This window comes from Lepus europaeus, chromosome 21 (genome assembly GCF_033115175.1).
Source record: "Lepus europaeus isolate LE1 chromosome 21, mLepTim1.pri, whole genome shotgun sequence".
NCBI lineage: Eukaryota > Metazoa > Chordata > Mammalia > Lagomorpha > Leporidae > Lepus > Lepus europaeus.
The window spans coordinates 26,568,794-26,583,496 of NC_084847.1; positions in this window are offsets into that span (position 1 = coordinate 26,568,794).

The window sequence follows — 14,703 nt, forward strand, 5'->3', positions numbered from 1 at the left end:
GAATTTGACGCTGTGACTGTGTGGTTTTATTCTGCTTAAGCCACTTTCAATTTATAACATAAGTTTCAGATGTTAGAGAGGAATAAGGATGTGTTAGCTATATAAAATTATTTTCGTGTATTTATATGAACATGAGTACATGAGTGTTCTTCCAAATCTTAATAAAAGAGAATTGAAGACAAATTCAATTTAATAGAAGTTGTATTTCTTTAAATGAATGAATTCTTTATTGGTTGTGACTTGGTAATGGTGACAGAGGGAGAGGCAAAAAGAGAGTGAGAAATTTCATCTGCTGGTTCTCTTTGCAAATGGCTGAGTGGCTGGGGCTGTTCAAGGCAACAACTGGGAGCCTAGAACTCCAACAGATTTCTCACACGTGTGTCAGTGTACCAGGTGCTTGGATCTTCACCCATGGCTTTGGCAGGCACATTAGCAGGGATCTCGATCAGAAGCAGAGCAGCCAGGATGTGAACCCACACCTCTACAGACTATGCTGCTGTGCCAAATAGTGGCTTAACCTACATAGCTACAATTTGGCTAGTTCTGTTACAATTTTTGAACCCGTGCTGATATCAGTAAATAACACAGAGTATTTATTATTTACGGAGAGAAGTAGAGACAGATAGAGTTGTCCTCAATGGCCTGAGCTGCACCTAGCAGAGGCTAGGTGCGAGGGGCTTCTTCCAGGTCTCCCACATGGATGCAGGGGCCCAAGGACTTGGGCCATCTTCTGCTGTTTTCCCTGGTCACAGCAGAGAGTTGAATAAGAATTGGAGCAGCCAGGTCTCGAACCAGCGGCCATATGGGATGCTGGTACTTCTCAGGCCATGGTGTTAACCTTCTGAGCAACAGCACCAGGCCTGCACTGATTAGGTTCATTTTTGTTTTGGTTTTTGACAGTTAGACACACACAGAGAGAGAGAGAGAGAGAGAGAGAGAGAGAAATGTCTTCCTTTAACATTGGTTCACCCCCCAAAGGACCGCTATTTCCAGCACACTGGGGCCGGCGTGCTGCGCTGATCTGAAGCCAGAAGCCGGTTCTTCCTCCTGGCCTCCCATGCTGGTGCAGGGCACAAGACTTGGGCCATTCTCCACTGCCTTCCAGGACACAGAGTAGAGTTGAACTGGAAGAGGAGCAACCGGGACAGAATACTGAGCCACAATCAGGACTAGAACCCGGGGTGCCAGCGCCACAGGCGGAGGATTAGCCAAGTGAGCTAAGGCACCAGCCCTGAATAGGTTTTCTTTTTTTTTTCTTTTTTTTTTTGACAGGCATAGTGGATAGTGAGAGAGAGAGACAGACAGAGAAAAAGGTCCTTCTTTTTGCCGTTGATTCACCCTCCAATGGCCGCTGCGGCCAGCACATCTTGCTGATCCGAACCAGGAGCCAGGTGCTTCTCCTGGTCTCCCATGCGGGTGCAGGGCCCAAGCACTTGGGCCATCCTCCACTGCCTTCCCGGGCCATAGCAGAGAGCTGACCTGGAAGAGGGGGCAACCGGGATAGAATCCAGTGCCCCAACCGGGACTAGAAACTGGTGTGCCGGCGCCACAAGGTGGAGGATTACTCTGCCACGCCACAGCATGGCCTCTGAATAGGTTTTAAACAACTTCAGGCAGTCACTGATGGGATTGTACACAGACACCCTCAGGTGATCTCACTTAATCTAATTTGGCAGCATTTAATGCTGGTTTTCACTTCTCACATTCCTTCGAATATTAACATTTATGTTGTGAACCTGAGGTAACTGATTATTTTGATATTGTCATTGCTGAATAGCTAGGATTTCTTAGCGTGTGTCTATAAAATTTAATCCTATTGAGAATTCTCTTCATATGCAAAACATTTCTTTTTATCTCTTTCTTTCTTTTACTGATCTATTTACTCTTTGAAAGGCAGACCTACATGGAGGGCAGAGGCAGAGAGAGCAAGTTCTTCCCTCTGATGGTGCACTCCCCATATGGCTGCCATGGCAGGAGCTGAGCCAATCCAAAGCCAGGAGCCAGGAGCCTCCTCCTGGTCTCCCACGTGGGTGCAGGGGCCCAAGGACCTGGGCCATTCTCCACTTCTCTGCCAGACCACAGCAGAGAGCTGGATAGGAAGTGGAGTAGCTGGGACAGGAAGCGGCATCCAGATGGCATGCCAGCACTTCAGGCGGCAGCTTTACTAGCTATGCCACAGCAGTGGAAGCAAATGGAAAACTTCTCTAGAAATGTCTACATGCAGCTTGTTGGATTCTGCAGCTGGAAATCTAGGCAGGGTCTTATTGACACTTTTGGGTGGTAATTGGGCTGGAAGAGATGGGGTCCAGTCGCCTGCCTTTTGTCCCAGTGTCCTCTCACACTGTATTTCTGCATTGGACACTAAAAACGGACCTTCCATCCGTGACACACCACCACCACAAGTGAAAACTTAGGCATGCACTGGTGATTGACAGGATAAAGGAATTCCTCCCTCCAATAGGCATGAGCCCCGCCCTCAGGAGGGGCTTTAAAAGGCAGATAGAGCAGGGCCATCCTCCCTCTCTGCACACTAGGGCCTGGAACCTTGACCTTCAGGATGGCACAGGAAAGTGCAGACCAGGAAGCGCTTGGGCTCTCAGTTGAGCTGCCCTCTTCCCCACAGAGGTCTGTTAAAGATGGGGGCACAGAGGAAGAGGAGCAACCACCACAAGGACAAGGTGAGACACTGTTTTCTGATTTCTCGGAGAGCTGCCTGCAAAGGCAAGGTAGGTCCTTGGGATGTCAGGGTGAGTGTGGAAGGTGGTTTGGAACCTGGAAACTGGTCTCTGTGTGTGTGTGTGTGTGTGTGTGTGTGACGGAGGGTTTCATTTCAAAATGGGAAATGGGAAACAGCTTGTAGCCCCAGGGGCCTATTGAGAAATGTGGCAGTGAACCTATGGAACTCTAATGTGCTCATTTTCCTTTGATCCTGGCTTAGCTGGCTCGGCCAACAGGATGCCAGAAACTTGAAATCTGAGACAAAACGGGGACCGGGGGGATAAAATGCATCCATGTGATTAGTTTTTCATTCTCGTGACAAATATCTGAGACATGTTTCTATAGAAGGAAAGTTTATTTTAAAGGACATTTTGGAAATTCACAATAAAAGTCTTCACGTCCCTAACAGTTCATGACCCTAATGTTCTGGCAGTTTATGAGGGTAGGGGAGGATTCAGAATGAGTATGGAGGAAAACTCATAGGACAATCCAATCTGTCAGAGAGCTTGCTGTGCAAGTGAACTCTCCTTCTTCAGATACCAAGACTCCAACAGCCGGGCTCCTCCTCCCCAACATAACCCAGTCTAAACATTGTCCAAGTCTCAGTGTCAACAACAGATTTAGATCATTCCCCACTCTTCATCCATTTCTATTTTCATTACTTTCCCCCTTAATACTTTTTTGTAAAAGAGATTTATTTATTTATCTGAAAGAGGTACACAGAACGAGAAGGAGAAGCAGAGTTTGGGAGAAGTCTTCCATCTGCTGGTTCACTCCCCAAATGGCAGCAAAAGCCAGAGCTGCGCTGGTCTGCAATCAGGAGCCAGGAGCTTCTTCAACATCTCCTTCAAGGGTGCAGGGGCCCAAGAACTCGAGCTATCTTCTCCTGCTTTCCCAGGCCATAGCAGACAGCTGGATTGCAAGCCGCCGGGACTCGAACCAGTACCGTAATGGGATGGCAGCACTGCAGACCATGGTGTTTCCTACTATGCCACAGAGCTGGCCCCTTCCCCTTAACCCTTGAAGCATTAAGTTACGCTTTTGTAGACAAAGAGATTCACAAACAACCTGTTGAGGACACAGATTTTATACTCGTGGGGAATTTTTATTTAATTTCGTGGGGAAACTCAGTCATATGTTCTCTCTTTTGATGTAGGATCAAAGCCCAATGCACATGAGGAGAAGTCCCAGGAAAGGAAGCTCAGAGGCAGAAGCAGCATTGCCAGAGCAGGTAAGTTTAGACTCACCCGGAGCGAGAAGGTCATAGGATGCTGTGGCACAGTCTTCTCTGGGAGACGGGGGCCCCGAGGCCAGATGGGTGAGCAGCACCTCAGAGATGCTGGGGTATGGGGAACAGAGCGGAAGGGAGCACTGGTGGGAGGCTCTGCTCCCGGTGTCCTGGATAGACTCGGGCTGTGGCTGTGCCTTGGGAGGCAGTCACTCCAACACCCTGTGTTTTGCAGAATCAGAGTCGAGCTGTGACGGGGCGAACTCCAGGAAGAGGACAATCAGTTCCGAGGACAGCAGCCACCCTGGGACAGGTAGCATCTTGCTTTCTCTACCTAGAGGGTCAGGACCAGGGAGCTTATCCACGGTTGGGAAGGGAGGGGCTTGTCAGAGATTGAGAGCGGTTTAGAGATCCCCAGAACATATCGGGAGGAGGATGGGTGCTGCCTGCGTTCCTGCTGGAGTCCATTGTGGGGAAGGAGGTGCAGGATTCAGTGGGGTTCACGGGAAGGGGGCGGGGTTTATGTGTTAGGGCCCAAGGAGCTGTGCTGAGTGTCTCCCGTGTGTCTCTGCAGGCAGCTGTGTGGATGAGCTCAGCGTGACTTTGCAAAAGAAACAAAAACCTTCCGAGCATGGAAAGGACAGAGGACTTCAGGAGGCGCATGAGGAACATGGCAGGGGATCCTCAAGGGCCCGCTCTGGGCACAAGAGGAGGCGCAGGTCCAGGTCCCCAGCAGACCACCCACCGCCCCTTCGGAAGAGCCTGGTGACCTCCCTGCGCTCTCTGTCTGAGGCCATTTATGAAGATTTAGCCCGGGTGCAGGCGCAGCAGGCGCACTTCCCGCTGACCCAGGAGCAGCTGTTTGTGCTGGCACAGCTCCGCGGGCCTCTATGCAGCGCCGTGCAGAGCTGCTATGCGCTGGCCTCGCAGGCGGCCTGGGCCTTCCCTGCCCAGGGCTGGCTCCTCCCGGCCCCGGCCCCGGCCCCGGCCCCGGCCCCGGCCCCGGCCCCGGCCCCGGCCCCGGAGCACATGCCTGCTGTGCAGTCGCTGGCACCTGCTCAGAGCTCCTCCCAGGAGGGGGAAGGCCAGCCCTCTCCTGAGCAGGAAGAACCTGAGGCACACAGGGCATCAGATTAATCTTGTGCTGGGGAACGCGCAGGGTGGACACTAGAGGGCGCATCTCTGACAGACAGAAAGACTTGCTGCTGCTACTTCTCCGCAAGACCAGCAGAGACCCTGGAGTCGGGATGAGCTGATGCCTGAGGCAATCTGGGTGGCCACAGGAGAGGAACTGGAGCGACTTCCTGGGAATCAGGAACCTGCTGTTTCCTTGAGGACGCCATGACAGAAGAATGCCGGTTTTCACACTACCCATCTGAATACTTGGAACGGACTTGAAGTTTTACATGAAATACATGTTAAGAGGGCATCATTTACACTTGTGCATTTTTGTCCATTTAAAGTTTTCTACTTGGAGAAGTACTGGGGCGGTGGGAGGAGCAGTACTCAGGAGGACTCTGAGGGGAGATGACAGGGTGGGTCTGTGTGAGACAGGGCCTCGGAAGGAGTGGGTGTCTGAGGGTGGCCAGCGATGGGACCCAGACATCTGAAGCCAGTGTTGATGAAGCGCGGACAGTTTCTTGCCCCACCGGAATTTGACGCTGTGACTGTGTGGTTTTATTCTGCTTAAGCCACTTTCAATTTATAACATAAGTTTCAGATGTTAGAGAGGAATAAGGATGTGTTAGCTATATAAAATTATTTTCGTGTATTTATATGAACATGAGTACATGAGTGTTCTTCCAAATCTTAATAAAAGAGAATTGAAGACAAATTCAATTTAATAGAAGTTGTACTTCTTTAAATGAATGAATTCTTTATTGGTTGTGACTTGGTAATGGTGACAGAGGGAGAGGCAAAAAGAGAGTGAGAAATTTCATCTGCTGGTTCTCTTTGCAAATGGCTGAGTGGCTGGGGCTGTTCAAGGCAACAACTGGGAGCCTAGAACTCCAACAGATTTCTCACACGTGTGTCAGTGTACCAGGTGCTTGGATCTTCACCCATGGCTTTGGCAGGCACATTAGCAGGGATCTCGATCAGAAGCAGAGCAGCCAGGATGTGAACCCACACCTCTACAGACTATGCTGCTGTGCCAAATAGTGGCTTAACCTACATAGCTACAATTTGGCTAGTTCTGTTACAATTTTTGAACCCGTGCTGATATCAGTAAATAACACAGAGTATTTATTATTTACGGAGAGAAGTAGAGACAGATAGAGTTGTCCTCAATGGCCTGAGCTGCACCTAGCAGAGGCTAGGTGCGAGGGGCTTCTTCCAGGTCTCCCACATGGATGCAGGGGCCCAAGGACTTGGGCCATCTTCTGCTGTTTTCCCTGGTCACAGCAGAGAGTTGAATAAGAATTGGAGCAGCCAGGTCTCGAACCAGCGGCCATATGGGATGCTGGTACTTCTCAGGCCATGGTGTTAACCTTCTGAGCAACAGCACCAGGCCTGCACTGATTAGGTTCATTTTTGTTTTGGTTTTTGACAGTTAGACACACACAGAGAGAGAGAGAGAGAGAGAGAGAGAGAGAGAGAGAGAGAGAAATGTCTTCCTTTAACATTGGTTCACCCCCCAAAGGACCGCTATTTCCAGCACACTGGGGCCGGCGTGCTGCGCTGATCTGAAGCCAGAAGCCGGTTCTTCCTCCTGGCCTCCCATGCTGGTGCAGGGCACAAGACTTGGGCCATTCCCCACTGCCTTCCAGGACACAGAGTAGAGTTGAACTGGAAGAGGAGCAACCGGGACAGAATACTGAGCCACAATCAGGACTAGAACCCGGGGTGCCAGCGCCACAGGCGGAGGATTAGCCAAGTGAGCTAAGGCACCAGCCCTGAATAGGTTTTCTTTTTTTTTCTTTGTTTTTGACAGGCATAGTGGATAGTGAGAGAGAGAGACAGAGAAAAAGGTCCTTCTTTTTGCCGTTGATTCACCCTCCAATGGCCGCTGCGGCCAGCACATCTTGCTGATCCGAACCAGGAGCCAGGTGCTTCTCCTGGTCTCCCATGCGGGTGCAGGGCCCAAGCACTTGGGCCATCCTCCACTGCCTTCCCGGGCCATAGCAGAGAGCTGACCTGGAAGAGGGGGCAACCGGGATAGAATCCAGTGCCCCAACCGGGACTAGAAACTGGTGTGCCGGCGCCACAAGGTGGAGGATTACTCTGCCACGCCACAGCATGGCCTCTGAATAGGTTTTAAACAACTTCAGGCAGTCACTGATGGGATTGTACACAGACACCCTCAGGTGATCTCACTTAATCTAATTTGGCAGCATTTAATGCTGGTTTTCACTTCTCACATTCCTTTGAATATTAACATTTATGTTGTGAACCTGAGGTAACTGATTATTTTGATATTGTCATTGCTGAATAGCTAGGATTTCTTAGCGTGTGTCTATAAAATTTAATCCTATTGAGAATTCTCTTCATATGCAAAACATTTCTTTTTATCTCTTTCTTTCTTTTACTGATCTATTTACTCTTTGAAAGGCAGACCTACATGGAGGGCAGAGGCAGAGAGAGCAAGTTCTTCCCTCTGATGGTGCACTCCCCATATGGCTGCCATGGCAGGAGCTGAGCCAATCCAAAGCCAGGAGCCAGGAGCCTCCTCCTGGTCTCCCACGTGGGTGCAGGGGCCCAAGGACCTGGGCCATTCTCCACTTCTCTGCCAGACCACAGCAGAGAGCTGGATAGGAAGTGGAGTAGCTGGGACAGGAAGCGGCATCCAGATGGCATGCCAGCACTTCAGGCGGCAGCTTTACTAGCTATGCCACAGCAGTGGAAGCAAATGGAAAACTTCTCTAGAAATGTCTACATGCAGCTTGTTGGATTCTGCAGCTGGAAATCTAGGCAGGGTCTTATTGACACTTTTGGGTGGTAATTGGGCTGGAAGAGATGGGGTCCAGTCGCCTGCCTTTTGTCCCAGTGTCCTCTCACACTGTATTTCTGCATTGGACACTAAAAACGGACCTTCCATCCGTGACACACCACCACCACAAGTGAAAACTTAGGCATGCACTGGTGATTGACAGGATAAAGGAATTCCTCCCTCCAATAGGCATGAGCCCCGTCCTCAGGAGGGGCTTTAAAAGGCAGATAGAGCAGGGCCATCCTCCCTCTCTGCACACTAGGGCCTGGAACCTTGACCTTCAGGATGGCACAGGAAAGTGCAGACCAGGAAGCGCTTGGGCTCTCAGTTGAGCTGCCCTCTTCCCCACAGAGGTCTGTTAAAGATGGGGGCACAGAGGAAGAGGAGCAACCACCACAAGGACAAGGTGAGACACTGTTTTCTGATTTCTCGGAGAGCTGCCTGCAAAGGCAAGGTAGGTCCTTGGGATGTCAGGGTGAGTGTGGAAGGTGGTTTGGAACCTGGAAACTGGTCTGTGTGTGTGTGTGTGTGTGTGTGACGGAGGGTTTCATTTCAAAATGGGAAATGGGAAACAGCTTGTAGCCCCAGGGGCCTATTGAGAAATGTGGCAGTGAACCTATGGAACTCTAATGTGCTCATTTTCCTTTGATCCTGGCTTAGCTGGCTCGGCCAACAGGATGCCAGAAACTTGAAATCTGAGACAAAACGGGGGCCGGGGGGATAAAATGCATCCATGTGATTAGTTTTTCATTCTCGTGACAAATATCTGAGACATGTTTCTATAGAAGGAAAGTTTATTTTAAAGGACATTTTGGAAATTCACAATAAAAGTCTTCACGTCCCTAACAGTTCATGACCCTAATGTTCTGGCAGTTTATGAGGGTAGGGGAGGATTCAGAATGAGTATGGAGGAAAACTCATAGGACAATCCAATCTGTCAGAGAGCTTGCTGTGCAAGTGAACTCTCCTTCTTCAGATACCAAGACTCCAACAGCCGGGCTCCTCCTCCCCAACATAACCCAGTCTAAACATTGTCCAAGTCTCAGTGTCAACAACAGATTTAGATCATTCCCCACTCTTCATCCATTTCTATTTTCATTACTTTCCCCCTTAATACTTTTTTGTAAAAGAGATTTATTTATTTATCTGAAAGAGGTACACAGAACGAGAAGGAGAAGCAGAGTTTGGGAGAGGTCTTCCATCTGCTGGTTCACTCCCCAAATGGCAGCAAAAGCCAGAGCTGCGCTGGTCTGCAATCAGGAGCCAGGAGCTTCTTCAACATCTCCTTCAAGGGTGCAGGGGCCCAAGAACTCGAGCTATCTTCTCCTGCTTTCCCAGGCCATAGCAGACAGCTGGATTGCAAGCCGCCGGGACTCGAACCAGTACCGTAATGGGATGGCAGCACTGCAGACCGTGGTGTTTCCTACTATGCCACAGAGCTGGCCCCTTCCCCTTAACCCTTGAAGCATTAAGTTACGCTTTTGTAGACAAAGAGATTCACAAACAACCTGTTGAGGACACAGATTTTATACTCGTGGGGAATTTTTATTTAATTTCGTGGGGAAACTCAGTCATATGTTCTCTCTTTTGATGTAGGATCAAAGCCCAATGCACATGAGGAGAAGTCCCAGGAAAGGAAGCTCAGAGGCAGAAGCAGCATTGCCAGAGCAGGTAAGTTTAGACTCACCCGGAGCGAGAAGGTCATAGGATGCTGTGGCACAGTCTTCTCTGGGAGACGGGGGCCCCGAGGCCAGATGGGTGAGCAGCACCTCAGAGATGCTGGGGTATGGGGAACAGAGCGGAAGGGAGCACTGGTGGGAGGCTCTGCTCCCGGTGTCCTGGATAGACTCGGGCTGTGGCTGTGCCTTGGGAGGCAGTCACTCCAACACCCTGTGTTTTGCAGAATCAGAGTCGAGCTGTGACGGGGCGAACTCCAGGAAGAGGACAATCAGTTCCGAGGACAGCAGCCACCCTGGGACAGGTAGCATCTTGCTTTCTCTACCTAGAGGGTCAGGACCAGGGAGCTTATCCACGGTTGGGAAGGGAGGGGCTTGTCAGAGATTGAGAGCGGTTTAGAGATCCCCAGAACATATCGGGAGGAGGATGGGTGCTGCCTGCGTTCCTGCTGGAGTCCATTGTGGGGAAGGAGGTGCAGGATTCAGTGGGGTTCACGGGAAGGGGGCGGGGTTTATGTGTTAGGGCCCAAGGAGCTGTGCTGAGTGTCTCCCGTGTGTCTCTGCAGGCAGCTGTGTGGATGAGCTCAGCGTGACTTTGCAAAAGAAACAAAAACCTTCCGAGGATGGAAAGGACAGAGGACTTCAGGAGGCGCATGAGGAACATGGCAGGGGATCCTCAAGGGCCCGCTCTGGGCACAAGAGGAGGCGCAGGTCCAGGTCCCCAGCAGACCACCCACCGCCCCTTCGGAAGAGCCTGGTGACCTCCCTGCGCTCTCTGTCTGAGGCCATTTATGAAGATTTAGCCCGGGTGCAGGCGCAGCAGGCGCACTTCCCGCTGACCCAGGAGCAGCTGTTTGTGCTGGCACAGCTCCGCGGGCCTCTATGCAGCGCCGTGCAGAGCTGCTATGCGCTGGCCTCGCAGGCGGCCTGGGCCTTCCCTGCCCAGGGCTGGCTCCTCCCGGCCCCGGCCCCGGCCCCGGCCCCGGCCCCGGCCCCGGCCCCGTAGCACATGCCTGCTGTGCAGTCGCTGGCACCTGCTCAGAGCTCCTCCCAGGAGGGGGAAGGCCAGCCCTCTCCTGAGCAGGAAGAACCTGAGGCACACAGGGCATCAGATTAATCTTGTGCTGGGGAACGCGCAGGGTGGACACTAGAGGGCGCATCTCTGACAGACAGAAAGACTTGCTGCTGCTACTTCTCCGCAAGACCAGCAGAGACCCTGGAGTCGGGATGAGCTGATGCCTGAGGCAATCTGGGTGGCCACAGGAGAGGAACTGGAGCGACTTCCTGGGAATCAGGAACCTGCTGTTTCCTTGAGGACGCCATGACAGAAGAATGCCGGTTTTCACACTACCCATCTGAATACTTGGAACGGACTTGAAGTTTTACATGAAATACATGTTAAGAGGGCATCATTTACACTTGTGCATTTTTGTCCATTTAAAGTTTTCTACTTGGAGAAGTACTGGGGCGGTGGGAGGAGCAGTACTCAGGAGGACTCTGAGGGGAGATGACAGGGTGGGTCTGTGTGAGACAGGGCCTCGGAAGGAGTGGGTGTCTGAGGGTGGCCAGCGATGGGACCCAGACGTCTGAAGCCAGTGTTGATGAAGCGCGGACAGTTTCTTGCCCCACCGGAATTTGACGCTGTGACTGTGTGGTTTTATTCTGCTTAAGCCACTTTCAATTTATAACATAAGTTTCAGATGTTAGAGAGGAATAAGGATGTGTTAGCTATATAAAATTATTTTCGTGTATTTATATGAACATGAGTACATGAGTGTTCTTCCAAATCTTAATAAAAGAGAATTGAAGACAAATTCAATTTAATAGAAGTTGTACTTCTTTAAATGAATGAATTCTTTATTGGTTGTGACTTGGTAATGGTGACAGAGGGAGAGGCAAAAAGAGAGTGAGAAATTTCATCTGCTGGTTCTCTTTGCAAATGGCTGAGTGGCTGGGGCTGTTCAAGGCAACAACTGGGAGCCTAGAACTCCAACAGATTTCTCACACGTGTGTCAGTGTACCAGGTGCTTGGATCTTCACCCATGGCTTTGGCAGGCACATTAGCAGGGATCTCGATCAGAAGCAGAGCAGCCAGGATGTGAACCCACACCTCTACAGACTATGCTGCTGTGCCAAATAGTGGCTTAACCTACATAGCTACAATTTGGCTAGTTCTGTTACAATTTTTGAACCCGTGCTGATATCAGTAAATAACACAGAGTATTTATTATTTACGGAGAGAAGTAGAGACAGATAGAGTTGTCCTCAATGGCCTGAGCTGCACCTAGCAGAGGCTAGGTGCGAGGGGCTTCTTCCAGGTCTCCCACATGGATGCAGGGGCCCAAGGACTTGGGCCATCTTCTGCTGTTTTCCCTGGTCACAGCAGAGAGTTGAATAAGAATTGGAGCAGCCAGGTCTCGAACCAGCGGCCATATGGGATGCTGGTACTTCTCAGGCCATGGTGTTAACCTTCTGAGCAACAGCACCAGGCCTGCACTGATTAGGTTCATTTTTGTTTTGGTTTTTGACAGTTAGACACACAGAGAGAGAGAGAGAGAGAGAGAGAGAGAGAAATGTCTTCCTTTAACATTGGTTCACCCCCCAAAGGACCGCTATTTCCAGCACACTGGGGCCGGCGTGCTGCGCTGATCTGAAGCCAGAAGCCGGTTCTTCCTCCTGGCCTCCCATGCTGGTGCAGGGCACAAGACTTGGGCCATTCTCCACTGCCTTCCAGGACACAGAGTAGAGTTGAACTGGAAGAGGAGCAACCGGGACAGAATACTGAGCCACAATCAGGACTAGAACCCGGGGTGCCAGCGCCACAGGCGGAGGATTAGCCAAGTGAGCTAAGGCACCAGCCCTGAATAGGTTTTCTTTTTTTTTTCTTTGTTTTTGACAGGCATAGTGGATAGTGAGAGAGAGAGACAGACAGAGAAAAAGGTCCTTCTTTTTGCCGTTGATTCACCCTCCAATGGCCGCTGCGGCCAGCACATCTTGCTGATCCGAACCAGGAGCCAGGTGCTTCTCCTGGTCTCCCATGCGGGTGCAGGGCCCAAGCACTTGGGCCATCCTCCACTGCCTTCCCGGGCCATAGCAGAGAGCTGACCTGGAAGAGGGGGCAACCGGGATAGAATCCAGTGCCCCAACCGGGACTAGAAACTGGTGTGCCGGCGCCACAAGGTGGAGGATTACTCTGCCATGCCACAGCATGGCCTCTGAATAGGTTTTAAACAACTTCAGGCAGTCACTGATGGGATTGTACACAGACACCCTCAGGTGATCTCACTTAATCTAATTTGGCAGCATTTAATGCTGGTTTTCACTTCTCACATTCCTTCGAATATTAACATTTATGTTGTGAACCTGAGGTAACTGATTATTTTGATATTGTCATTGCTGAATAGCTAGGATTTCTTAGCGTGTGTCTATAAAATTTAATCCTATTGAGAATTCTCTTCATATGCAAAACATTTCTTTTTATCTCTTTCTTTCTTTTACTGATCTATTTACTCTTTGAAAGGCAGACCTACATGGAGGGCAGAGGCAGAGAGAGCAAGTTCTTCCCTCTGATGGTGCACTCCCCATATGGCTGCCATGGCAGGAGCTGAGCCAATCCAAAGCCAGGAGCCAGGAGCCTCCTCCTGGTCTCCCACGTGGGTGCAGGGGCCCAAGGACCTGGGCCATTCTCCACTTCTCTGCCAGACCACAGCGGAGAGCTGGATAGGAAGTGGAGTAGCTGGGACAGGAAGCGGCATCCAGATGGCATGCCAGCACTTCAGGCGGCAGCTTTACTAGCTATGCCACAGCAGTGGAAGCAAATGGAAAACTTCTCTAGAAATGTCTACATGCAGCTTGTTGGATTCTGCAGCTGGAAATCTAGGCAGGGTCTTATTGACACTTTTGGGTGGTAATTGGGCTGGAAGAGATGGGGTCCAGTCGCCTGCCTTTTGTCCCAGTGTCCTCTCACACTGTATTTCTGCATTGGACACTAAAAACGGACCTTCCCTCCGTGTCACACCACCACCACAAGTGAAAACTTAGGCATGCACTGGTGATTGACAGGATAAAGGAATTCCTCCCTCCAATAGGCATGAGCCCCGCCCTCAGGAGGGGCTTTAAAAGGCAGATAGAGCAGGGCCATCCTCCCTCTCTGCACACTTGGGCCTGGAACCTTGACCTTCAGGATGGCACAGGAAAGTGCAGACCAGGAAGCGCTTGGGCTCTCAGTTGAGCTGCCCTCTTCCCCACAGAGGTCTGTTAAAGATGGGGGCACAGAGGAAGAGGAGCAACCACCACAAGGACAAGGTGAGACACTGTTTTCTGATTTCTCGGAGAGCTGCCTGCAAAGGCAAGGTAGGTCCTTGGGATGTCAGGGTGAGTGTGGAAGGTGGTTTGGAACCTGGAAACTGGTCTGTGTGTGTGTGTGTGTGTGTGTGTGATGGAGGGTTTCATTTCAAAATGGGAAATGGGAAACAGCTTGTAGCCCCAGGGGCCTATTGAGAAATGTGGCAGTGAACCTATGGAACTCTAATGTGCTCATTTTCCTTTGATCCTGGCTTAGCTGGCTCGGCCAACAGGATGCCAGAAACTTGAAATCTGAGACAAAACGGGGACCGGGGGGATAAAATGCATCCATGTGATTAGTTTTTCATTCTCGTGACAAATATCTGAGACATGTTTCTATAGAAGGAAAGTTTATTTTAAAGGACATTTTGGAAATTCACAATAAAAGTCTTCACGTCCCTAACAGTTCATGACCCTAATGTTCTGGCAGTTTATGAGGGTAGGGGAGGATTCAGAATGAGTATGGAGGAAAACTCATAGGACAATCCAATCTGTCAGAGAGCTTGCTGTGCAAGTGAACTCTCCTTCTTCAGATACCAAGACTCCAACAGCCGGGCTCCTCCTCCCCAACATAACCCAGTCTAAACATTGTCCAAGTCTCAGTGTCAACAACAGATTTAGATCATTCCCCACTCTTCATCCATTTCTATTTTCATTACTTTCCCCCTTAATACTTTTTTGTAAAAGAGATTTATTTATTTATCTGAAAGAGGTACACAGAACGAGAAGGAGAAGCAGAGTTTGGGAGAAGTCTTCCATCTGCTGGTTCACTCCCCAAATGGCAGCAAAAGCCAGAGCTGCGCTGGTCT